The sequence below is a fragment of the Ascaphus truei genome, chromosome 10 (assembly GCF_040206685.1).
Source record: "Ascaphus truei isolate aAscTru1 chromosome 10, aAscTru1.hap1, whole genome shotgun sequence".
Taxonomy (NCBI): domain Eukaryota; kingdom Metazoa; phylum Chordata; class Amphibia; order Anura; family Ascaphidae; genus Ascaphus; species Ascaphus truei.
In genome coordinates this window covers 54,955,421-54,980,454 of record NC_134492.1, presented here as the reverse complement: position 1 = coordinate 54,980,454, position 25,034 = coordinate 54,955,421, and the positions used below count along the sequence as shown (strand labels likewise).

The window sequence follows — 25,034 nt, the reverse complement described above, 5'->3', positions numbered from 1 at the left end:
TTTAAAATTCATCAATGCTAACTTAACGCCATAAAAAATTGCTGAATCTTGGAATGATGTGCCTGTTTCACAAGTTCCATTTGAAAAAAGTCTGATGCTCTACCGACTGAGCTATCCGGGCTCTTACTTTGTTCCTCTGGGGGAAAAAAAACAGTTTATAAAAAAAGCAGAACCTTCCTTTCATCATTTCTCATATCTTTTTTTCTCAAACATTTATAAAGAAAGAAATTGCAACAGTGTCCATTTTACAGTGACGTCATAAAGCAGATTGAAATTTAGGCATGACTAGTTACTACATGTTTAGCTTGAGTTGTGGACATCCAACGTTTTCTACTCTTCTACAACATATCGCCTATTCTGCGTTCCGTGAATAAAATGGGAAAACAAACACAAAAAATCAGGAAAAATACTCCCCTGCCGACAGTGTTGGTGTTTAATATTCATCAATGTTAGTTTTACTCAATACACCAATGTAGCAATTTGGTATGATGTGACAGTTTTTATAAATTACATTCTAAAATAAAAGGATAGCAAAAGCAATTTGCTTGAAACGTTGCTTTACCTCTGTTTACTTAGAAACATAAGGTAAGAAACATATCTGTTCTACTCAAGGTGTAATGTTTAAAATTCATCAATGCTAACTTAACGCCATAAAAAATTGCTGAATCTTGGAATGATGTGCCTGTTTCACAAATTCCATTTGAAAAGAAATGTACAGTAAACATCCTTAGCTGGAAACTTTGCCTGTACCAAGTGGTATTAAGAAACAGTGATTTGACAGGAACAAGTCCATGTTTACTAGAAGGACTAGTGATTAAAATGATCAACTTGTATATGCTGCGCATGGTTTTAAAAACTCTACATTTTAACAAAGTATAAAACGCCCGAACAGGGACTTGAACCCTGGACCCTCAGATTAAAAGTCTGATGCTCTACCGACTGAGCTATCCGGGCTCTTACTTTCTACCGCTGAAAAAAAAACAGTTTATAAAAGAAACAGAACCTTCCTTTCATCATTTCTAATATCTTTTTTTCTCAAACATTTATAAAGAAAGAAATTGCAACAGTGTCCATTTTACAGTGACGTCATAAAGCAGATTGAAATTTACGCATGACTAGTTACTACATGTTTAGCTTGAGTTGTGGACATCCAACGTTCTCTACTCTTCTACAACATATCGCCTATTCTGCGTTCCATGAATAAAATGGGAAAACAAACACAAAAAAAAGAGGCGTGATCTATGATGAGGAAAAATGCTCCCCTGCCGACAGTGTTGGTGTTTAATATTCATCAATGTTAGTTTTACTCAATACACCAATGTAGCAATTTGGTATGATGTGACAGTTTTTATAAATTACATTCTAAAATAAAAGGATAGCAAAAGCAATTTGCTTGAAACATTGGCTTTACCTATGTTTACTTAGAAACATAAGGTAAGAAACATATCTGTTCGACTCATTGTGTAATGTTTAAAATTCATCAATGCTAACTTAACGCCATTAAAAATTGTTGAATCTTGGAATGATGTGCCTGTTTCATAAATTCCATTTGAAAAAAGTCTGATGCTCTACCGACTGAGCTATCCGGGCTCTTACTTTGTGCCTCTGGGGGGGAAAAAAACAGTTTATAAAAGAAGCAGAACCTTCCTTTCATCATTTCTAATATCTTTTTTTCTCAAACATTTATAAAGAAGGAAATTGCAACAGTGTCCATTTTACAGTGACGTCATAAAGCAGATTGAAATTTAGGCATGACTAGTTACTACATATTTAGCTTGAGTTGTGGACATCCAACGTTCTCTACTCTTCTACAACATATCGCCTATTCTGCGTTCCGTGAATAAAATGGGAAAACAAACACAAAAAAAAGAGGCGTGATCTATGATCAGGAAAAATGCTGCCCTGCCGACAGTGTTGGTGTTTAATATTCATCAATGTTAGTTTTACTCAATACACCAATGTAGCAATTTGGTATGATGTGACGGTTTTATAAATTACATTCTAAAATGAAAGGATTGCAAAAGAATTTGCTTAAAACTTTGGCTTTACCTATGTTTACTTAGAAACATAAGGTAAGAAACATATCTGTTCGACTCATTGTGTAATGTTTAAAATTCATCAATGCTATCTTAACGCCATAAAAAATTGCTGAATCTTGGAATGATGTGCCTGTTTCACAAATTCCATTTGAAAAAAGTCTGATGCTCTACCGACTGAGCTATCCGGGCTCTTACTTTCTACCGCTGAAAAAAAAAACAGTTTATAAAAGAAGCAGAACCTGCCTTTCATCATTTCTAATATCTTTTTTTCTCAAACATTTATAAAGAAGGAAATTGCAACAGTGTCCATTTTACAGTGACGTCATAAAGCAGATTGAAATTTAGGCATGACTAGTTACTACATATTTAGCTTGAGTTGTGGACATCCAACGTTCTCTTCTATTCTAAAACATATCGCCTATTCTGCGTTCCGTGAATAAAATGGGAAAACAAACACAAAAAAAAAAGGCGTTATCTATGATGAGGAAAAATGCTCCCCTGCCGACAGTGTTGGTGTTTAATATTCATCAATGTTAGTTTTACTCAATACACCAATGTAGCAATTTGGTATGATGTGACAGTCTTTATAAATTACATTCTAAAATGAAAGGATTGCAAAAGCAATTTGCTTGAAACTTTGGCTTTACCTATGTTTACTTAGAAACATAAGGTAAGAAACATATCTGTTCGACTCATTGTGTAATGTTTAAAATTCATCAATGCTATCTTAACGCCATAAAAAATTGCTGAATCTTGGAATGATGTGCCTGTTTCACAAATTCCATTTGAAAAGAAATGTACAGTAAACATACTTAGCTGGAAACTTTGCCTGTACCAAGTGGTATTAAGAAACAGTGATTTGACAGGAACAAGTCCATGTTTACTAGAAGGACTAGTGATTAAAATGATCAACTTGTATATGCTGCGCATGGTTTTAAAAACTCTACATTTTAACAAAGTATAAAACAAACAAAGACAACGCCCGAACAGGGACTTGAACCCTGGACCCTCAGATTAAAAGTCTGATGCTCTACCGACTGAGCTATCCGGGCTCTTACTTTCTACCGCTAAAAAAAAAACCAGTTTATAAAAGAAGCAGAACCTGCCTTTCATCATTTCTCATATCTTTTTTTCTCAAACATTTATAAAGAAAGAAATTGCAACAGTGTCCATTTTACAGTGACGTCATAAAGCAGATTGAAATTTACGCATGACTAGTTACTACATGTTTAGCTTGAGTTGTGGACATCCAACGTTCTCTACTCTTCTACAACATATCGCCTATTCTGCGTTGTCACGAGAGCTTGCGACAGGCTGTAATTGTACACCAAAAACTATATATAAATATATATATATACCTGGGTTTGAACTGGGACGAGACTTAAGATATAATAAAGTGATTTTATTCCTTGATAAAGGTGAACACAACAGATTATACAATAACAGGCAAAATATAGACACTTACGTAAAAGATGAAAATAATGAAAACAGTCCCATCTGAACTGGCAGTTTCATCCAGCAATCAGGAAATCATTCAGCAAACGAAGACAAAGGATATATGGGTGGACAGCAGTTTATAAACCGTTTGTCCCTCTATCTGTAACCTTAGGTGCCGAGACGGCTACCAAATGTCCCTTGGAAGCTTTTGAAGCTCATTTTGGGACTTCCAGCTTGGGGTAGCCCCCCATCAACAAACCCTTTGAAGCAGGGTGGACAGTGTGAAGAGTCCCACTTCCTCTGGTTAATTCCTTTTGTCCGTTGGGCCAAGCATAAGCAATTAGCCAAATAGTCTTTGATGATCAGGTTTGTAAATTCTAGCCTTTCCTGCTCATCACCACAGGGGTTCCTCAGACTTAACCAAAAGTTCATATTTACTGCAAATCATTGCATAACTTCCGTTCCGTAATACACACAGTCAGGTGAGATATATTACTGCATTCTGGGACACCTGACGCTCGTAGAGAGACCCATCATTACATTGTAATATGAACATTAATAGAGATATTAATATCTGGCATTTCGTAACAGTTACATATTCAATGTTTAGACTCCCCAAGATCGGCTTACTCTCGCCAATACACTTATGTAATTCTTAGCCGGTTCAGCCAAGGACATCTCATAGTATTCTCCTATTTAATAAAGTTACTCACTTTTGATATCCTGTTGGGGGTAGCCCCCCCCCCTGGCCCCATCAATAAAACCTTTTGAAGTGGGCTTTTGCTTTTCGCATAACCAATTAGGCCAGTTACCTATTGATCAGGGCGATGTATCACACCTCTCTGTTGATATACACTTCCAGTGAATACTCACGTGAATACTCATATGAGGCACCATTTGGTTCCTTACGCATTACAAAGACAGGCATTCTGCCTGTACATTAGCACACCATTAGCATTCTGCCTGTGTATTTCAAAAACTGCAAAAAGTCACTTTATCCAAAATATATGTCCCTCTTATGACAAAGTTATATTTTTAATATGTGTGTACTTGGGGGGTGACCCGGAGGCTGTACCCCAAGGCTCAGAATACCTTGCTGGCAGGCAAGACAGGTCCATGAGGCAAAGGGAATACACAGATAATGCATTAACTAGCCCACTGGGCTTACACAATTAACCCCTGATGACCCAGTGTGTGTGTTATGCAGGTACTGATTAACCCAGACATTACAATGGAACAGGGAAGAATACATTTACAGGTTATAACAAGGGTAAAATCACATTTCTGGGCCTCAGCCCAGTTAACCCCTTGTCTCCCTGGCGACGTTAGAGGGGGGCCCTTGGGGGGTAACCCCGTTAACCCCGGGCCAAACCCTCCCTACCGCCACACCTCCCCTGCTCAAGGGCCCCTGGTACCCCAGCGGCCTCCCCATGGCCCTGGGATACCACTGGCGCTCTTGACGCACTCAATACGTCCTGAGGGATTGGCCTGGCAAAATTGTCCTCCGGCATTGACCAGTACACCGTGGATGGTAAAGTCCAGATCCTGCAACGCCGGGCATTCTCCTTGGCCTCCCTCTGCCCCCCACCCAGTGCCTTGGGAACCAAGTCCATGGTGAAAGGGGCTCCTGTGCAGTCCAGGCTGCACACTGCCCAGAGACTGGCATGTCTCTGCATCTGCAGGAGACCAGCTATCCAGCACAGACCGTCGCTTCCCTGTCAACCAAGTCTGGGACAGGGTTATGTCACTATTCTGTAGGGACCCTACCTGCCCTGGCTCTGTGTCACCCTGTAGCTGCTCCGCCATACTCCTGACTCTCCTCCCAGGCTGCCTATCTACCCACAGCCCTTCCTTTGGGGACCCGGGGGAATCTGTCAGGGGGGTCACTCCTGGCCTGTCATGGCAAGGGACTTTCTGCCTACCTAGCCCATCCCTAGCTTCTGCCAGCTGCCTGACACCCCACTGACCTCCTATCTCCCCCTGCTCCACGGTGCCTCCCTGCCTAGCCTCCCCTAGGCCCAGCACCTCAGCCGGCTGCTTACCTCCCTGCAGCCCACCTGCACTCCTCTCCTCCCTGGGCAATCCTACCCCAGACCCTGGAACTACCTGAGTGCAACTACCTCCCTGACCTTGTCTCCCCCTTACCAGGGATGAGCTCAGGGGCACCTCTCCAGATGCAACCGCCTTAGCGCTTGGCTGGCAGGTATCCCTGGGGTGGCACAAGCCTGCCACTGCCCCGGATACCTCCAGCCCATAGCCAGGCTGCAACAGGGGGTTGCTGATCTGAGAAACCCCCTGGGGCTCTGCCAGGGCAACGGGAAACTCTAGCTGCAAGACCTGCTGCTTTCCCTCCCTGGCTACCACTAGCCCTCCTTCTCTCACTGAGATCTGCTGCGGGCTACCTACCTGCAGCCTCTCCTCACTCCGCTTCTCCCTAGCTAATCCTAGCCTGGACCCTAGGGAAACCTGAGTGAGGCCCTCTCCCTGACACTGTCTCCCCATTACCGGGGATGAGCCCAGGGGCATCTCTCCGGATGCAACCGCCTCAGCTCTTGGCTGGCAGGTATCTCTGGGGTGGTGCAAACTGGCCCCTGCCCATGATACCCCCAGCCCATAGCTAGGCTGCAACAGGGGGTTGCTGATCTGAGACACCCCCTGAGGCTTTGCCAGGGTAATGGGGACAACTGGCTGGCTCACTCGCTGCCTTCCCTCCCCGGTTCCCACTGGCCCACCCAACCCTCTCCCAGGCGATCCTACCCTAGAGCTGGGTGCTAACGGGGCGAGCCCCTCTCCCTGAAGCTGTGCCCCCATTACCGGAGGTGAGCTCAGGGTTGCTGGTGCAGATGCACCCACCTTAGCTCCTGGCTGGCAGGTAATCTGGGGGTGGTCTAACTTTGCCACAACCCCGGATACCTCCAGCCCATAGCAAGGCTGCAACAGTGGGGCTCTTAACTGAGAGTCCCCTTGCTGCTCTGCCCAGGTAATGGGGAAGCCTGTCGGCCCTACAAGCTGCCCTTCCTTCCCCTCCCCTGGTAACTGATGCGAGCTACCTACCTGCAGCCTCCCCTCACTCCGTTTCTCCCTAGCTAATCCTAACCTGGATCCTAGGGACACCTGAGTGAGGCCATCTCCCTGACACTGTCTCCCCATTACCGGGGATGAGCTCAGGGTTGCTGGTGCAGATGCACCCACCTTAGCTCCTGGCTGGCAGGTAATCCGGGGGTGGTCTAACTTTGCCACAACCCCTGATACCTCCAGCCCAGAGCAAGGCTGCAACAGTGGGGCTCTTATCTGAGAGTCCCCTTGCTGCTCCGCCAGGGTAATGGGGAATTCTGACTGCCCTACAAGCTTCCCTTCCTTCCCCTCCCCTGGTGCCCCTATCTCCTGCCACCCCCCAGTCACCCCTAGAGTGAAACAACAGGGTACAGTCATAGGGAAACATAAGTCAGAGTCAGTCTGCGACTTGGTCTGGCTTACCTTGCTGGTCCCCGCAGAGACCGCCGCCTTTGTTGGTCCCAATTGCAGGGGGACTGGAGCGGCCGCCGCCGGCCCCATCTGGGCTGGGCAGCACCGGGCCACTGCCGCAACAGCGCCCGGGTTGGGTACAGGTAAAACGGTGCAGGACAAGGGTCCCAGGTCTTTGTGGAGGAACACAGCTCCATGCAAACTTGGTAAAATAACCCCCTCCCGCAAACCCTGTCCCTCCCCCCAAATAAAACTGCCGCCGGCAGGATGCCGGAGTGGCGGTTTTTCCTCTGCCGCCGCCGCTGGTTCTCCGCCGGGATCAGGTGGGTGGCCGCTGCTCTCCGCCACTGTTGCTGATGCAGCCCGTCCAGGTTCTCCAGGAGACGTCCCGAGGAGGGTTGTCGCCCCGGCTGGGCGGGAGCCATCAGAGGATGCCGCTAACTGGGTCATCTTTTCCGCAGCTCATGAGCGTTGGCCCTGAGGGGCTTCTTCGCCTGACCGCGCATGGTCAGGGCACTGGGCATTATTGTGGCCCATTTGTTGGCAGTGCCGCAGCGACTGCCGGTGCTTCTCCGCCACCGTTGGACTAACCCCAGCAAGGGGCAACGGAGTCCAGAGCGGAGTTGCCTGAGCGCCGGGCTCATTCCAGAGCTCCTCCGCCGCCGGTGGACTAACCCCAGCAAGGGGCAACGGAGTCCAGAGCGGAGTTGCCTGAGCGCCGGGCTCTGGGAGGGGATAAGCGAGTCGGATCATCGCCAGCTTCAGCTGCTCGAGCCGCTCTGCTGGGGACATCTCTTCCTGCGCAAACATCAGGGCCAGCAATTCTGGGTAAAATGGACTGGCCGCCGCAACGGCCAATACCTCTCCTGGTGCAAGACCACCCGCTCCCTCCACAAGTCTCTGCCGTCCCGGAGCTGGGTCCCTTCCCTGCTCTCCGGGCGGTGTGATGGTTACAGCAGCTGCAGCTGTGGATCTTTGCTCAGCCTGCCGGGTTTCATGCTCACCGATTGCTGTCTCTCTCTCAGCCTTGCTGGCTGCTGCTCCCCGCGCCGACTTGATGCACTACTCTGGTCTCAGTGCCCGGCTCCAGTCAGACGGATGGCCGGCACTTTGGTTCTGGAGGAAATGCTTCTCACAAGTAGGGGAACAGTGAGGAGGTGCCATATCTTGTGTTATGTGTTGTACACTGTGTGTTCAATATCTTTAGTCCCAGGAACTTGCAATTACCATCAAGTTCCCACTGGATCACAGTACCCCGCAGAATACTGTAATCCAGGTCCAGTTCAGTCCCGCCAGCTGCCACCAGTTAATTACAAGCCTGTCACGAGAGCTTGCGACAGGCTGTAATTGTACACCAAAAACTATATATAAATATATATATATACCTGGGTTTGAACTGGGACGAGACTTAAGATATAATAAAGTGATTTTATTCCTTGATAAAGGTGAACACAACAGATTATACAATAACAGGCAAAATATAGACACTTACGTAAAAGATGAAAATAATGAAAACAGTCCCATCTGAACTGGCAGTTTCATCCAGCAATCAGGAAATCATTCAGCAAACGAAGACAAAGGATATATGGGTGGACAGCAGTTTATAAACCGTTTGTCCCTCTATCTGTAACCTTAGGTGCCGAGACGGCTACCAAATGTCCCTTGGAAGCTTTTGAAGCTCATTTTGGGACTTCCAGCTTGGGGTAGCCCCCCATCAACAAACCCTTTGAAGCAGGGTGGACAGTGTGAAGAGTCCCACTTCCTCTGGTTAATTCCTTTTGTCCGTTGGGCCAAGCATAAGCAATTAGCCAAATAGTCTTTGATGATCAGGTTTGTAAATTCTAGCCTTTCCTGCTCATCACCACAGGGGTTCCTCAGACTTAACCAAAAGTTCATATTTACTGCAAATCATTGCATAACTTCCTTTCCGTAATACACACAGTCAGGTGAGATATATTACTGCATTCTGGGACACCTGACGCTCGTAGAGAGACCCATCATTACATTGTAATATGAACATTAATAGAGATATTAATATCTGGCATTTCGTAACAGTTACATATTCAATGTTTAGACTCCCCAAGATCGGCTTACTCTCGCCAATACACTTATGTAATTCTTAGCCGGTTCAGCCAAGGACATCTCATAGTATTCTTATATTTAATAAAGTTACTCACTTTTGATATCCTGTTGGGGATAGCCCCCCCCCCCCCTGGCCCCATCAATAAAACCTTTTGAAGTGGGCTTTTGCTTTTCGCATAACCAATTAGGTCAGTTACCTATTGATCAGGGCGATGTATCACACCTCTCTGTTGATATACACTTCCAGTGAATACTCACGTGAATACTCATATGAGGCACCATTTGGTTCCTTACGCATTACAAAGACAGGCATTCTGCCTGTACATTAGCACACCATTAGCATTCTGCCTGTGTATTTCAAAAACTGCAAAAAGTCACTTTATCCAAAATATATGTCCCTCTTATGACAAAGTTATATTTTTAATATGTGTGTACTTGGGGGGTGACCCGGAGGCTGTACCCCAAGGCTCAGAATACCTTGCTGGCAGGCAAGACAGGTCCATGAGGCAAAGGGAATACACAGATAACGCATTAACTAGCCCACTGGGCTTACACAATTAACCCCTGATGACCCAGTGTGTGTGTTATGCAGGTACTGATTAACCCAGACATTACAATGGAACAGGGAAGAATACATTTACAGGTTATAACAAGGGTAAAATCACATTTCTGGGCCTCAGCCCAGTTAACCCCTTGTCTCCCTGGCGACGTTAGAGGGGGGCCCTTGGGGGGTAACCCCGTTAACCCCGGGCCAAACCCTCCCTACCGCCACATGCGTTCCGTGAATAAAATGGGAAAACAAACACAAAAAAAAGAGGCGTGATCTATGATGAGGAAAAATGCTCCCCTGCCGACAGTGTTGGTGTTTAATATTCATCAATGTTAGTTTTACTCAATACACCAATGTAGCAATTTGGTTTGATGTGACAGTTTTTATAAATTACATTCTAAAATAAAAGGATAGCAAAAGCAATTTGCTTGAAACGTTGCTTTACCTCTGTTTACTTAGAAACATAAGGTAAGAAACATATCTGTTCTACTCAAGGTGTAATGTTTAAAATTCATCAATGCTAACTTAACGCCATAAAAAATTGCTGAATCTTGGAATGATGTGCCTGTTTCACAAATTCCATTTGAAAAGAAATGTACAGTAAACATACTTAGCTGGAAACTTTGCCTGTACCAAGTGGTATTAAGAAACAGTGATTTGACAGGAACAAGTCCATGTTTACTAGAAGGACTAGTGATTAAAATGATCAACTTGTATATGCTGCTCATGGTTTTAAAAACTCTACATTTTAACAAAGTATAAAACAAACAAAGACAATGCCCGAACAGGGACTTGAACCCTGGACCCTCAGATTAAAAGTCTGATGCTCTACCGACTGAGCTATCCGGGCTCTTACTTTGTACCGCTGAAAAAAAAACAGTTTATAAAAGAAGCAGAACCTTCCTTTCATCATTTCTCATATCTTTTTTTCTCAAACATTTATAAAGAAAGAAATTGCAACAGTGTCCATTTTACAGTGACGTCATAAAGCAGATTGAAATTTACGCATGACTAGTTACTACATGTTTAGCTTGAGTTGTGGACATCCAACGTTCTCTACTCTTCTACAACATATCGCCTATTCTGCGTTCCGTGAATAAAATGGGAAAACAAACACAAAAAAAAGAGGCGTGATCTATGATGAGGAAAAATGCTCCCCTGCCGACAGTGTTGGTGTTTAATATTCATCAATGTTAGTTTTACTCAATACACCAATGTAGCAATTTGGTATGATGTGACAGTTTTTATAAATTACATTCTAAAATAAAAGGATAGCAAAAGCAATTTGCTTGAAACGTTGCTTTACCTATGTTTACTTAGAAACATAAGGTAAGAAACATATCTGTTCGACTCAAGGTGTAATGTTTAAAATTCATCAATGCTAACTTAACGCCATAAAAAATTGCTGAATCTTGGAATGATGTGCCTGTTTCACAAATTCCATTTGAAAAAAGTCTGATGCTCTACCGACTGAGCTATCCGGGCTCTTACTTTGTTCCTCTGGGGGAAAAAAAACAGTTTATAAAAGAAGCAGAACCTTCCTTTCATCATTTCTCATATCTTTTTTTCTCAAACATTTATAAAGAAAGAAATTGCAACAGTGTCCATTTTACAGTGACGTCATAAAGCAGATTGAAATTTAGGCATGACTAGTTACTACATGTTTAGCTTGAGTTGTGGACATCCAACGTTCTCTACTCTTCTACAACATATCGCCTATTCTGCGTTCCGTGAATAAAATGGGAAAACAAACACAAAAAATCAGGAAAAATACTCCCCTGCCGACAGTGTTGGTGTTTAATATTCATCAATGTTAGTTTTACTCAATACACCAATGTAGCAATTTGGTTTGATGTGACAGTTTTTATAAATTACATTCTAAAATAAAAGGATAGCAAAAGCAATTTGCTTGAAACGTTGCTTTACCTCTGTTTACTTAGAAACATAAGGTAAGAAACATATCTGTTCTACTCAAGGTGTAATGTTTAAAATTCATCAATGCTAACTTAACGCCATAAAAAATTGCTGAATCTTGGAATGATGTGCCTGTTTCACAAATTCCATTTGAAAAGAAATGTACAGTAAACATACTTAGCTGGAAACTTTGCCTGTACCAAGTGGTATTAAGAAACAGTGATTTGACAGGAACAAGTCCATGTTTACTAGAAGGACTAGTGATTAAAATGATCAACTTGTATATGCTGCTCATGGTTTTAAAAACTCTACATTTTAACAAAGTATAAAACAAACAAAGACAACGCCCGAACAGGGACTTGAACCCTGGACCCTCAGATTAAAAGTCTGATGCTCTACCGACTGAGCTATCCGGGCTCTTACTTTGTACCACTGAAAAAAAAACAGTTTATAAAAGAAGCAGAACCTTCCTTTCATCATTTCTCATATCTTTTTTTCTCAAACATTTATAAAGAAAGAAATTGCAACAGTGTCCATTTTACAGTGACGTCATAAAGCAGATTGAAATTTACGCATGACTAGTTACTACATGTTTAGCTTGAGTTGTGGACATCCAACGTTCTCTACTCTTCTACAACATATCGCCTATTCTGCGTTCCGTGAATAAAATGGGAAAACAAACACAAAAAAAAGAGGCGTGATCTATGATGAGGAAAAATGCTCCCCTGCCGACAGTGTTGGTGTTTAATATTCATCAATGTTAGTTTTACTCAATACACCAATGTAGCAATTTGGTATGATGTGACAGTTTTTATAAATTACATTCTAAAATAAAAGGATAGCAAAAGCAATTTGCTTGAAACGTTGCTTTACCTATGTTTACTTAGAAACATAAGGTAAGAAACATATCTGTTCGACTCAAGGTGTAATGTTTAAAATTCATCAATGCTAACTTAACGCCATAAAAAATTGCTGAATCTTGGAATGATGTGCCTGTTTCACAAATTCCATTTGAAAAAAGTCTGATGCTCTACCGACTGAGCTATCCGGGCTCTTACTTTGTTCCTCTGGGGGAAAAAAAACAGTTTATAAAAGAAGCAGAACCTTCCTTTCATCATTTCTCATATCTTTTTTTCTCAAACATTTATAAAGAAAGAAATTGCAACAGTGTCCATTTTACAGTGACGTCATAAAGCAGATTGAAATTTAGGCATGACTAGTTACTACATGTTTAGCTTGAGTTGTGGACATCCAACGTTCTCTACTCTTCTACAACATATCGCCTATTCTGCGTTCCGTGAATAAAATGGGAAAACAAACACAAAAAATCAGGAAAAATACTCCCCTGCCGACAGTGTTGGTGTTTAATATTCATCAATGTTAGTTTTACTCAATACACCAATGTAGCAATTTGGTTTGATGTGACAGTTTTTATAAATTACATTCTAAAATAAAAGGATAGCAAAAGCAATTTGCTTGAAACGTTGCTTTACCTCTGTTTACTTAGAAACATAAGGTAAGAAACATATCTGTTCTACTCAAGGTGTAATGTTTAAAATTCATCAATGCTAACTTAACGCCATAAAAAATTGCTGAATCTTGGAATGATGTGCCTGTTTCACAAATTCCATTTGAAAAGAAATGTACAGTAAACATACTTAGCTGGAAACTTTGCCTGTACCAAGTGGTATTAAGAAACAGTGATTTGACAGGAACAAGTCCATGTGTACTAGAAGGACTAGTGATTAAAATGATCAACTTGTATATGCTGCTCATGGTTTTAAAAACTCTACATTTTAACAAAGTATAAAACAAACAAAGACAACGCCCAAACAGGGACTTGAACCCTGGACCCTCAGATTAAAAGTCTGATGCTCTACCGACTGAGCTATCCGGGCTCTTACTTTGTACCGCTGAAAAAAAAACAGTTTATAAAAGAAGCAGAACCTTCCTTTCATCATTTCTCATATCTTTTTTTCTCAAACATTTATAAAGAAAGAAATTGCAACAGTGTCCATTTTACAGTGACGTCATAAAGCAGATTGAAATTTACGCATGACTAGTTACTACATGTTTAGCTTGAGTTGTGGACATCCAACGTTCTCTACTCTTCTACAACATATCGCCTATTCTGCGTTCCGTGAATAAAATGGGAAAACAAACACAAAAAAAAGAGGCGTGATCTATGATGAGGAAAAATGCTCCCCTGCCGACAGTGTTGGTGTTTAATATTCATCAATGTTAGTTTTACTCAATACACCAATGTAGCAATTTGGTATGATGTGACAGTTTTTATAAATTACATTCTAAAATAAAAGGATAGCAAAAGCAATTTGCTTGAAACGTTGCTTTACCTATGTTTACTTAGAAACATAAGTTAAGAAACATATCTGTTCGACTCATGGTGTAATGTTTAAAATTCATCAATGTTAACTTTACGCCATAAAAAATTGCTGAATCTTGGAATGATGTGCCTGTTTCACAAATTCCATTTGAAAAGAAATGTACAGTAAACATCCTTAGCTGGAAACTTTGCCTGTACCAAGTGGTATTAAGAAACAGTGATTTGACAGGAACAAGTCGATGTTTACTAGAAGGACTAGTGATTAAAATGATCAACTTGTATATGCTGCGCATGGTTTTAAAAACTCTACATTTTAACAAAGTATAAAACAAACAAAGACAACGCCCTAACAGGGACTTGAACCCTGGACCCTCAGATTAAAAGTCTGATGCTCTACCGACTGAGCTATCCGGGCTCTTACTTTGTACCGCTGAAAAAAAAACAGTTTATAAAAGAAGCAGAACCTTCCTTTCATCATTTCTAATATCTTTTTTTCTCAAACATTTATAAAGAAAGAAATTGCAACAGTGTCCATTTTACAGTGACGTCATAAAGCAGATTGAAATTTACGCATGACTAGTTACTACATGTTTAGCTTGAGTTGTGGACATCCAACGTTCTCTACTCTTCTACAACATATCGCCTATTCTGCGTTCCGTGAATAAAATGGGAAAACAAACACAAAAAAAAGAGGCGTGATCTATGATGAGGAAAAATGCTCCCCTGCCGACAGTGTTGGTGTTTAATATTCATCAATGTTAGTTTTACTCAATACACCAATGTAGCAATTTGGTTTGATGTGACAGTTTTTATAAATTACATTCTAAAATAAAAGGATAGCAAAAGCAATTTGCTTGAAACGTTGCTTTACCTCTGTTTACTTAGAAACATAAGGTAAGAAACATATCTGTTCTACTCAAGGTGTAATGTTTAAAATTCATCAATGTTAACTTTACGCCATAAAAAATTGCTGAATCTTGGAATGATGTGCCTGTTTCACAAATTCCATTTGAAAAAAGTCTGATGCTCTACCGACTGAGCTATCCGGGCTCTTACTTTGTGCCTCTGGGGGGGAAAAAAACAGTTTATAAAAGAAGCAGAACCTTCCTTTCATCATTTCTAATATCTTTTTTTCTCAAACATTTATAAAGAAAGAAATTGCAACAGTGTCCATTTTACAGTGACGTCATAAAGCAGATTGAAATTTACGCATGACTAGTTACTACATGTTTAGCTTGAGTTGTGGACATCCAACGTTCTCTACTCTTCTACAACATATCGCCTATTCTGCGTTCCGTGAATAAAATGGGAAAACAAACACAAAAAAAAGAGGCGTGATCTATGATGAGGAAAAATGCTCCCCTGCCGACAGTGTTGGTGTTTAATATTCATCAATGTTAGTTTTACTCAATACACCAATGTAGCAATTTGGTTTGATGTGACAGTTTTTATAAATTACATTCTAAAATAAAAGGATAGCAAAAGCAATTTGCTTGAAACGTTGCTTTACCTCTGTTTACTTAGAAACATAAGGTAAGAAACATATCTGTTCTACTCAAGGTGTAATGTTTAAAATTCATCAATGTTAACTTTACGCCATAAAAAATTGCTGAATCTTGGAATGATGTGCCTGTTTCACAAATTCCATTTGAAAAGAAATGTACAGTAAACATCCTTAGCTGGAAACTTTGCCTGTACCAAGTGGTATTAAGAAACAGTGATTTGACAGGAACAAGTCGATGTTTACTAGAAGGACTAGTGATTAAAATGATCAACTTGTATATGCTGCGCATGGTTTTAAAAACTCTACATTTTAACAAAGTATAAAACAAACAAAGACAACGCCCTAACAGGTACTTGAACCCTGGACCCTCAGATTAAAAGTCTGATGCTCTACCGACTGAGCTATCCGGGCTCTTACTTTGTACCGCTGAAAAAAAAACAGTTTATAAAAGAAGCAGAACCTTCCTTTCATCATTTCTAATATCTTTTTTTCTCAAACATTTATAAAGAAAGAAATTGCAACAGTGTCCATTTTACAGTGACGTCATAAAGCAGATTGAAATTTACGCATGACTAAAAACTACATGTTTAGCTTGAGTTGTGGACATCCAACGTTCTCTACTCTTCTACAACATATCGCCTATTCTGCGTTCCGTGAATAAAATGGGAAAACAAACACAAAAAAAAGAGGCGTGATCTATGATGAGGAAAAATGCTCCCCTGCCGACAGTGTTGGTGTTTAATATTCATCAATGTTAGTTTTACTCAATACACCAATGTAGCAATTTGGTATGATGTGACAGTTTTTATAAATTACATTCTAAAATAAAAGGATAGCAAAAGCAATTTGCTTGAAACGTTGCTTTACCTATGTTTACTTAGAAACATAAGGTAAGAAACATATCTGTTCGACTCAAGGTGTAATGTTTAAAATTCATCAATGCTATCTTAACGCCATAAAAAATTGCTGAATCTTGGAATGATGTGCCTGTTTCACAAATTCCATTTGAAAAAAGTCTGATGCTCTACCGACTGAGCTATCCGGGCTCTTACTTTGTGCCTCTGGGGGGGAAAAAAACAGTTTATAAAAGAAGCAGAACCTTCCTTTCATCATTTCTAATATCTTTTTTTCTCAAACATTTATAAAGAAAGAAATTGCAACAGTGTCCATTTTACAGTGACGTCATAAAGCAGATTGAAATTTACGCATGACTAGTTACTACATGTTTAGCTTGAGTTGTGGACATCCAACGTTCTCTACTCTTCTACAACATATCGCCTATTCTGCGTTCCGTGAATAAAATGGGAAAACAAACACAAAAAAAAGAGGCGTGATCTATGATGAGGAAAAATGCTCCCCTGCCGACAGTGTTGGTGTTTAATATTCATCAATGTTAGTTTTACTCAATACACCAATGTAGCAATTTGGTTTGATGTGACAGTTTTTATAAATTACATTCTAAAATAAAAGGATAGCAAAAGCAATTTGCTTGAAACGTTGCTTTACCTCTGTTTACTTAGAAACATAAGGTAAGAAACATATCTGTTCTACTCAAGGTGTAATGTTTAAAATTCATCAATGCTAACTTAACGCCATAAAAAATTGCTGAATCTTGGAATGATGTGCCTGTTTCACAAATTCCATTTGAAAAGAAATGTACAGTAAACATACTTAGCTGGAAACTTTGCCTGTACCAAGTGGTATTAAGAAACAGTGATTTGACAGGAACAAGTCCATGTTTACTAGAAGGACTAGTGATTAAAATGATCAACTTGTATATGCTGCTCATGGTTTTAAAAACTCTACATTTTAACAAAGTATAAAACAAACAAAGACAACGCCCGAACAGGGACTTGAACCCAGGACCCTCAGATTAAAAGTCTGATGCTCTACCGACTGAGCTATCCGGGCTCTTACTTTGTACCGCTGAAAAAAAAACAGTTTATAAAAGAAGCAGAACCTTCCTTTCATCATTTCTCATATCTTTTTTTCTCAAACATTTATAAAGAAAGAAATTGCAACAGTGTCCATTTTACAGTGACGTCATAAAGCAGATTGAAATTTACGCATGACTAAAAACTACATGTTTAGCTTGAGTTGTGGACATCCAACGTTCTCTACTCTTCTACAACATATCGCCTATTCTGCGTTCCGTGAATAAAATGGGAAAACAAACACAAAAAAAAGAGGCGTGATCTATGATGAGGAAAAATGCTCCCCTGCCGACAGTGTTGGTGTTTAATATTCATCAATGTTAGTTTTACTCAATACACCAATGTAGCAATTTGGTATGATGTGACAGTTTTTATAAATTACATTCTAAAATAAAAGGATAGCAAAAGCAATTTGCTTGAAACGTTGCTTTACCTATGTTTACTTAGAAACATAAGTTAAGAAACATATCTGTTCGACTCATGGTGTAATGTTTAAAATTCATCAATGTTAACTTTACGCCATAAAAAATTGCTGAATCTTGGAATGATGTGCCTGTTTCACAAATTCCATTTGAAAAGAAATGTACAGTAAACATCCTTAGCTGGAAACTTTGCCTGTACCAAGTGGTATTAAGAAACAGTGATTTGACAGGAACAAGTCCATGTTTACTAGAAGGACTAGTGATTAAAATGATCAACTTGTATATGCTGCTCATGGTTTTATAAACTCTACATTTTAACAAAGTATAAAACAAACAAAGACAACGACCGAACAGGGACTTGAACCCTGGACCCTCAGATTAAAAGTCTGATGCTCTACCGACTGAGCTATCCGGGCTCTTACTTTGTACCGCTGAAAAAAAAAACAGTTTATAAAAGAAGCAGAACCTTCCTTTCATCATTTCTCATATCTTTTTTTCTCAAACATTTATAAAGAAAGAAATTGCAACAGTGTCCATTTTACAGTGACGTCATAAAGCAGATTGAAATTTACGCATGACTAGTTACTACATGTTTAGCTTGAGTTGTGGACATCCAACGTTCTCTACTCTTCTACAACATATCGCCTATTCTGCGTTCCGTGAATAAAATGGGAAAACAAACACAAAAAAAAGAGGCGTGATCTATGATGAGGAAAAATGCTCCCCTGCCGACAGTGTTGGTGTTTAATATTCATCAATGTTAGTTTTACTCAATACACCAATGTAGCAATTTGGTATGATGTGACAGTTTTTATAAATTACATTCTAAAATAAAAGGATAGCAAAAGCAATTTGCTTGAAACGTTGCTTTACCTATGTTTACTTAGAAACATAAGGTAAGAAACATATCTGTTCGACTCAAGGTGTAATGTTTAAAATTCATCAATGCTAACTTAACGCCATAAAAAATTGCTGAATCTTGGAATGATGTGCCTGTTTCACAAATTCCATTTGAAAAAAGTCTGATGCTCTACCGACTGAGCTATCCGGGCTCTTACTTTGTTCCTCTGGGGGAAAAAAAACAGTTTATAAAAGAAGCAGAACCTTTCTTTCATCATTTCTCATATCTTTTTTTCTCAAACATTTATAAAGAAAGAAATTGCAACAGTGTCCATTTTACAGTGACGTCATAAAGCAGATTGAAATTTAGGCATGACTAGTTACTACATGTTTAGCTTGAGTTGTGGACATCCAACGTTTTCTACTCTTCTACAACATATCGCCTATTCTGCGTTCCGTGAATAAAATGGGAAAACAAACACAAAAAATCAGGAAAAATACTCCCCTGCCGACAGTGTTGGTGTTTAATATTCATCAATGTTAGTTTTACTCAATACACCAATGTAGCAATTTGGTTTGATGTGACAGTTTTTATAAATTACATTCTAAAATAAAAGGATAGCAAAAGCAATTTGCTTGAAACGTTGCTTTACCTCTGTTTACTTAGAAACATAAGGTAAGAAACATATCTGTTCTACTCAAGGTGTAATGTTTAAAATTCATCAATGCTAACTTAACGCCATAAAAAATTGCTGAATCTTGGAATGATGTGCCTGTTTCACAAATTCCATTTGAAAAGAAATGTACAGTAAACATACTTAGCTGGAAACTTTGCCTGTACCAAGTGGTATTAAGAAACAGTGATTTGACAGGAACAAGTCCATGTGTACTAGAAGGACTAGTGATTAAAATGATCAACTTGTATATGCTGCTCATGGTTTTAAAAACTCTACATTTTAACAAAGTATAAAACAAACAAAGACAACGCCCAAACAGGGACTTGAACCCTGGACCCTCAGATTAAAAGTCTGATGCTCTACCGACTGAGCTATCCGGGCTCTTACTTTGTACCGATGAAAAAAAAACAGTTTATAAAAGAAGCAGAACCTTCCTTTCATCATTTCTCATATCTTTTTGTCTCAAACATTTATAAAGAAAGAAATTGCAACAGTGTCCATTTTACAGTGACGTCATAAAGCAGATTGAAATTTACGCATGACTAGTTACTACATGTTTAGCTTGAGTTGTGGACATCCAACGTTCTCTACTCTTCTACAACATATCGCCTATTCTGCGTTCCGTGAATAAAATGGGAAAACAAACACAAAAAAAAGAGGCGTGATCTATGATGAGGAAAAATGCTCCCCTGCCGACAGTGTTGGTGTTTAATATTCATCAATGTTAGTTTTACTCAATACACCAATGTAGCAATTTGGTATGATGTGACAGTTTTTATAAATTACATTCTAAAATAAAAGGATAGCAAAAGCAATTTGCTTGAAACGTTGCTTTACCTATGTTTACTTAGAAACATAAGTTAAGAAACATATCTGTTCGACTCATGGTGTAATGTTTAAAATTCATCAATGTTAACTTTACGCCATAAAAAATTGCTGAATCTTGGAATGATGTGCCTGTTTCACAAATTCCATTTGAAAAGAAATGTACAGTAAACATCCTTAGCTGGAAACTTTGCCTGTACCAAGTGGTATTAAGAAACAGTGATTTGACAGGAACAAGTCGATGTTTACTAGAAGGACTAGTGATTAAAATGATCAACTTGTATATGCTGCGCATGGTTTTAAAAACTCTACATTTTAACAAAGTATAAAACAAACAAAGACAACGCCCTAACAGGGACTTGAACCCTGGACCCTCAGATTAAAAGTCTGATGCTCTACCGACTGAGCTATCCGGGCTCTTACTTTGTACCGCTGAAAAAAAAACAGTTTATAAAAGAAGCAGAACCTTCCTTTCATCATTTCTAATATCTTTTTTTCTCAAACATTTATAAAGAAAGAAATTGCAACAGTGTCCATTTTACAGTGACGTCATAAAGCAGATTGAAATTTACGCATGACTAGTTACTACATGTTTAGCTTGAGTTGTGGACATCCAACGTTCTCTACTCTTCTACAACATATCGCCTATTCTGCGTTCCGTGAATAAAATGGGAAAACAAACACAAAAAAAAGAGGCGTGATCTATGATGAGGAAAAATGCTCCCCTGCCGACAGTGTTGGTGTTTAATATTCATCAATGTTAGTTTTACTCAATACACCAATGTAGCAATTTGGTATGATGTGACAGTTTTTATAAATTACATTCTAAAATAAAAGGATAGCAAAAGCAATTTGCTTGAAACGTTGCTTTACCTATGTTTACTTAGAAACATAAGGTAAGAAACATATCTGTTCGACTCAAGGTGTAATGTTTAAAATTCATCAATGCTAACTTAACGCCATAAAAAATTGCTGAATCTTGGAATGATGTGCCTGTTTCACAAATTCCATTTGAAAAAAGTCTGATGCTCTACCGACTGAGCTATCCGGGCTCTTACTTTGTTCCTCTGGGGGAAAAAAAACAGTTTATAAAAGAAGCAGAACCTTCCTTTCATCATTTCTCATATCTTTTTTTCTCAAACATTTATAAAGAAAGAAATTGCAACAGTGTCCATTTTACAGTGACGTCATAAAGCAGATTGAAATTTAGGCATGACTAGTTACTACATGTTTAGCTTGAGTTGTGGACATCCAACGTTCTCTACTCTTCTACAACATATCGCCTATTCTGCGTTCCGTGAATAAAATGGGAAAACAAACACAAAAAATCAGGAAAAATACTCCCCTGCCGACAGTGTTGGTGTTTAATATTCATCAATGTTAGTTTTACTCAATACACCAATGTAGCAATTTGGTTTGATGTGACAGTTTTTATAAATTACATTCTAAAATAAAAGGATAGCAAAAGCAATTTGCTTGAAACGTTGCTTTACCTCTGTTTACTTAGAAACATAAGGTAAGAAACATATCTGTTCTACTCAAGGTGTAATGTTTAAAATTCATCAATGCTAACTTAACGCCATAAAAAATTGCTGAATCTTGGAATGATGTGCCTGTTTCACAAATTCCATTTGAAAAGAAATGTACAGTAAACATACTTAGCTGGAAACTTTGCCTGTACCAAGTGGTATTAAGAAACAGTGATTTGACAGGAACAAGTCCATGTGTACTAGAAGGACTAGTGATTAAAATGATCAACTTGTATATGCTGCTCATGGTTTTAAAAACTCTACATTTTAACAAAGTATAAAACAAACAAAGACAACGCCCAAACAGGGACTTGAACCCTGGACCCTCAGATTAAAAGTCTGATGCTCTACCGACTGAGCTATCCGGGCTCTTACTTTGTACCGCTGAAAAAAAAACAGTTTATAAAAGAAGCAGAACCTTCCTTTCATCATTTCTCATATCTTTTTTTCTCAAACATTTATAAAGAAAGAAATTGCAACAGTGTCCATTTTACAGTGACGTCATAAAGCAGATTGAAATTTACGCATGACTAGTTACTACATGTTTAGCTTGAGTTGTGGACATCCAACGTTCTCTACTCTTCTACAACATATCGCCTATTCTGCGTTCCGTGAATAAAATGGGAAAACAAACACAAAAAAAAGAGGCGTGATCTATGATGAGGAAAAATGCTCCCCTGCCGACAGTGTTGGTGTTTAATATTCATCAATGTTAGTTTTACTCAATACACCAATGTAGCAATTTGGTATGATGTGACAGTTTTTATAAATTACATTCTAAAATAAAAGGATAGCAAAAGCAATTTGCTTGAAACGTTGCTTTACCTATGTTTACTTAGAAACATAAGTTAAGAAACATATCTGTTCGACTCATGGTGTAATGTTTAAAATTCATCAATGTTAACTTTACGCCATAAAAAATTGCTGAATCTTGGAATGATGTGCCTGTTTCACAAATTCCATTTGAAAAGAAATGTACAGTAAACATCCTTAGCTGGAAACTTTGCCTGTACCAAGTGGTATTAAGAAACAGTGATTTGACAGGAACAAGTCGATGTTTACTAGAAGGACTAGTGATTAAAATGATCAACTTGTATATGCTGCGCATGGTTTTAAAAACTCTACATTTTAACAAAGTATAAAACAAACAAAGACAACGCCCTAACAGGGACTTGAACCCTGGACCCTCAGATTAAAAGTCTGATGCTCTACCGACTGAGCTATCCGGGCTCTTACTTTGTACCGCTGAAAAAAAAACAGTTTATAAAAGAAGCAGAACCTTCCTTTCATCATTTCTAATATCTTTTTTTCTCAAACATTTATAAAGAAAGAAATTGCAACAGTGTCCATTTTACAGTGACGTCATAAAGCAGATTGAAATTTACGCATGACTAGTTACTACATGTTTAGCTTGAGTTGTGGACATCCAACGTTCTCTACTCTTCTACAACATATCGCCTATTCTGCGTTCTGTGAATAAAATGGGAAAACAAACACAAAAAAAAGAGGCGTGATCTATGATGAGGAAAAATGCTCCCCTGCCGACAGTGTTGGTGTTTAATATTCATCAATGTTAGTTTTACTCAATACACCAATGTAGCAATTTGGTTTGATGTGACAGTTTTTATAAATTACATTCTAAAATAAAAGGATAGCAAAAGCAATTTGCTTGAAACGTTGCTTTACCTCTGTTTACTTAGAAACATAAGGTAAGAAACATATCTGTTCTACTCAAGGTGTAATGTTTAAAATTCATCAATGTTAACTTTACGCCATAAAAAATTGCTGAATCTTGGAATGATGTGCCTGTTTCACAAATTCCATTTGAAAAAAGTCTGATGCTCTACCGACTGAGCTATCCGGGCTCTTACTTTGTGCCTCTGGGGGGGAAAAAAACAGTTTATAAAAGAAGCAGAACCTTCCTTTCATCATTTCTAATATCTTTTTTTCTCAAACATTTATAAAGAAAGAAATTGCAACAGTGTCCATTTTACAGTGACGTCATAAAGCAGATTGAAATTTACGCATGACTAGTTACTACATGTTTAGCTTGAGTTGTGGACATCCAACGTTCTCTACTCTTCTACAACATATCGCCTATTCTGCGTTCCGTGAATAAAATGGGAAAACAAACACAAAAAAAAGAGGCGTGATCTATGATGAGGAAAAATGCTCCCCTGCCGACAGTGTTGGTGTTTAATATTCATCAATGTTAGTTTTACTCAATACACCAATGTAGCAATTTGGTTTGATGTGACAGTTTTTATAAATTACATTCTAAAATAAAAGGATAGCAAAAGCAATTTGCTTGAAACGTTGCTTTACCTCTGTTTACTTAGAAACATAAGGTAAGAAACATATCTGTTCTACTCAAGGTGTAATGTTTAAAATTCATCAATGTTAACTTTACGCCATAAAAAATTGCTGAATCTTGGAATGATGTGCCTGTTTCACAAATTCCATTTGAAAAGAAATGTACAGTAAACATCCTTAGCTGGAAACTTTGCCTGTACCAAGTGGTATTAAGAAACAGTGATTTGACAGGAACAAGTCGATGTTTACTAGAAGGACTAGTGATTAAAATGATCAACTTGTATATGCTGCGCATGGTTTTAAAAACTCTACATTTTAACAAAGTATAAAACAAACAAAGACAACGCCCTAACAGGTACTTGAACCCTGGACCCTCAGATTAAAAGTCTGATGCTCTACCGACTGAGCTATCCGGGCTCTTACTTTGTACCGCTGAAAAAAAAACAGTTTATAAAAGAAGCAGAACCTTCCTTTCATCATTTCTAATATCTTTTTTTCTCAAACATTTATAAAGAAAGAAATTGCAACAGTGTCCATTTTACAGTGACGTCATAAAGCAGATTGAAATTTACGCATGACTAAAAACTACATGTTTAGCTTGAGTTGTGGACATCCAACGTTCTCTACTCTTCTACAACATATCGCCTATTCTGCGTTCCGTGAATAAAATGGGAAAACAAACACAAAAAAAAGAGGCGTGATCTATGATGAGGAAAAATGCTCCCCTGCCGACAGTGTTGGTGTTTAATATTCATCAATGTTAGTTTTACTCAATACACCAATGTAGCAATTTGGTATGATGTGACAGTTTTTATAAATTACATTCTAAAATAAAAGGATAGCAAAAGCAATTTGCTTGAAACGTTGCTTTACCTATGTTTACTTAGAAACATAAGGTAAGAAACATATCTGTTCGACTCAAGGTGTAATGTTTAAAATTCATCAATGCTATCTTAACGCCATAAAAAATTGCTGAATCTTGGAATGATGTGCCTGTTTCACAAATTCCATTTGAAAAAAGTCTGATGCTCTACCGACTGAGCTATCCGGGCTCTTACTTTGTGCCTCTGGGGGGGAAAAAAACAGTTTATAAAAGAAGCAGAACCTTCCTTTCATCATTTCTAATATCTTTTTTTCTCAAACATTTATAAAGAAAGAA

The 25,034-nt window shown here is 39.0% G+C and overlaps 7 non-coding genes across 7 annotated transcripts; all 7 read right to left on the bottom strand.

The window, feature by feature from the left end:
- Positions 1 to 881: 881 nt before the first annotated feature.
- On the bottom strand, positions 882 to 954 carry TRNAK-UUU (transfer RNA lysine (anticodon UUU)). The gene has a single exon. It is a non-coding gene; the product is annotated as a tRNA-Lys (tRNA).
- A 2,064-nt stretch (positions 955 to 3,018) lies between these two features.
- On the bottom strand, positions 3,019 to 3,091 carry TRNAK-UUU (transfer RNA lysine (anticodon UUU)). The gene has a single exon. It is a non-coding gene; the product is annotated as a tRNA-Lys (tRNA).
- Positions 3,092 to 10,350: 7,259 nt separating this feature from the next.
- On the bottom strand, positions 10,351 to 10,423 carry TRNAK-UUU (transfer RNA lysine (anticodon UUU)). The gene has a single exon. It is a non-coding gene; the product is annotated as a tRNA-Lys (tRNA).
- Positions 10,424 to 11,831: 1,408 nt separating this feature from the next.
- TRNAK-UUU (transfer RNA lysine (anticodon UUU)) lies at positions 11,832 to 11,904 on the bottom strand. The gene has a single exon. It is a non-coding gene; the product is annotated as a tRNA-Lys (tRNA).
- Positions 11,905 to 13,312: 1,408 nt separating this feature from the next.
- On the bottom strand, positions 13,313 to 13,385 carry TRNAK-UUU (transfer RNA lysine (anticodon UUU)). The gene has a single exon. It is a non-coding gene; the product is annotated as a tRNA-Lys (tRNA).
- Positions 13,386 to 19,516: 6,131 nt separating this feature from the next.
- On the bottom strand, positions 19,517 to 19,589 carry TRNAK-UUU (transfer RNA lysine (anticodon UUU)). Its single transcript has one exon. It is a non-coding gene; the product is annotated as a tRNA-Lys (tRNA).
- Positions 19,590 to 21,858: 2,269 nt separating this feature from the next.
- Positions 21,859 to 21,931, bottom strand: TRNAK-UUU (transfer RNA lysine (anticodon UUU)). Its single transcript has one exon. It is a non-coding gene; the product is annotated as a tRNA-Lys (tRNA).
- Positions 21,932 to 25,034: the final 3,103 nt, after the last annotated feature.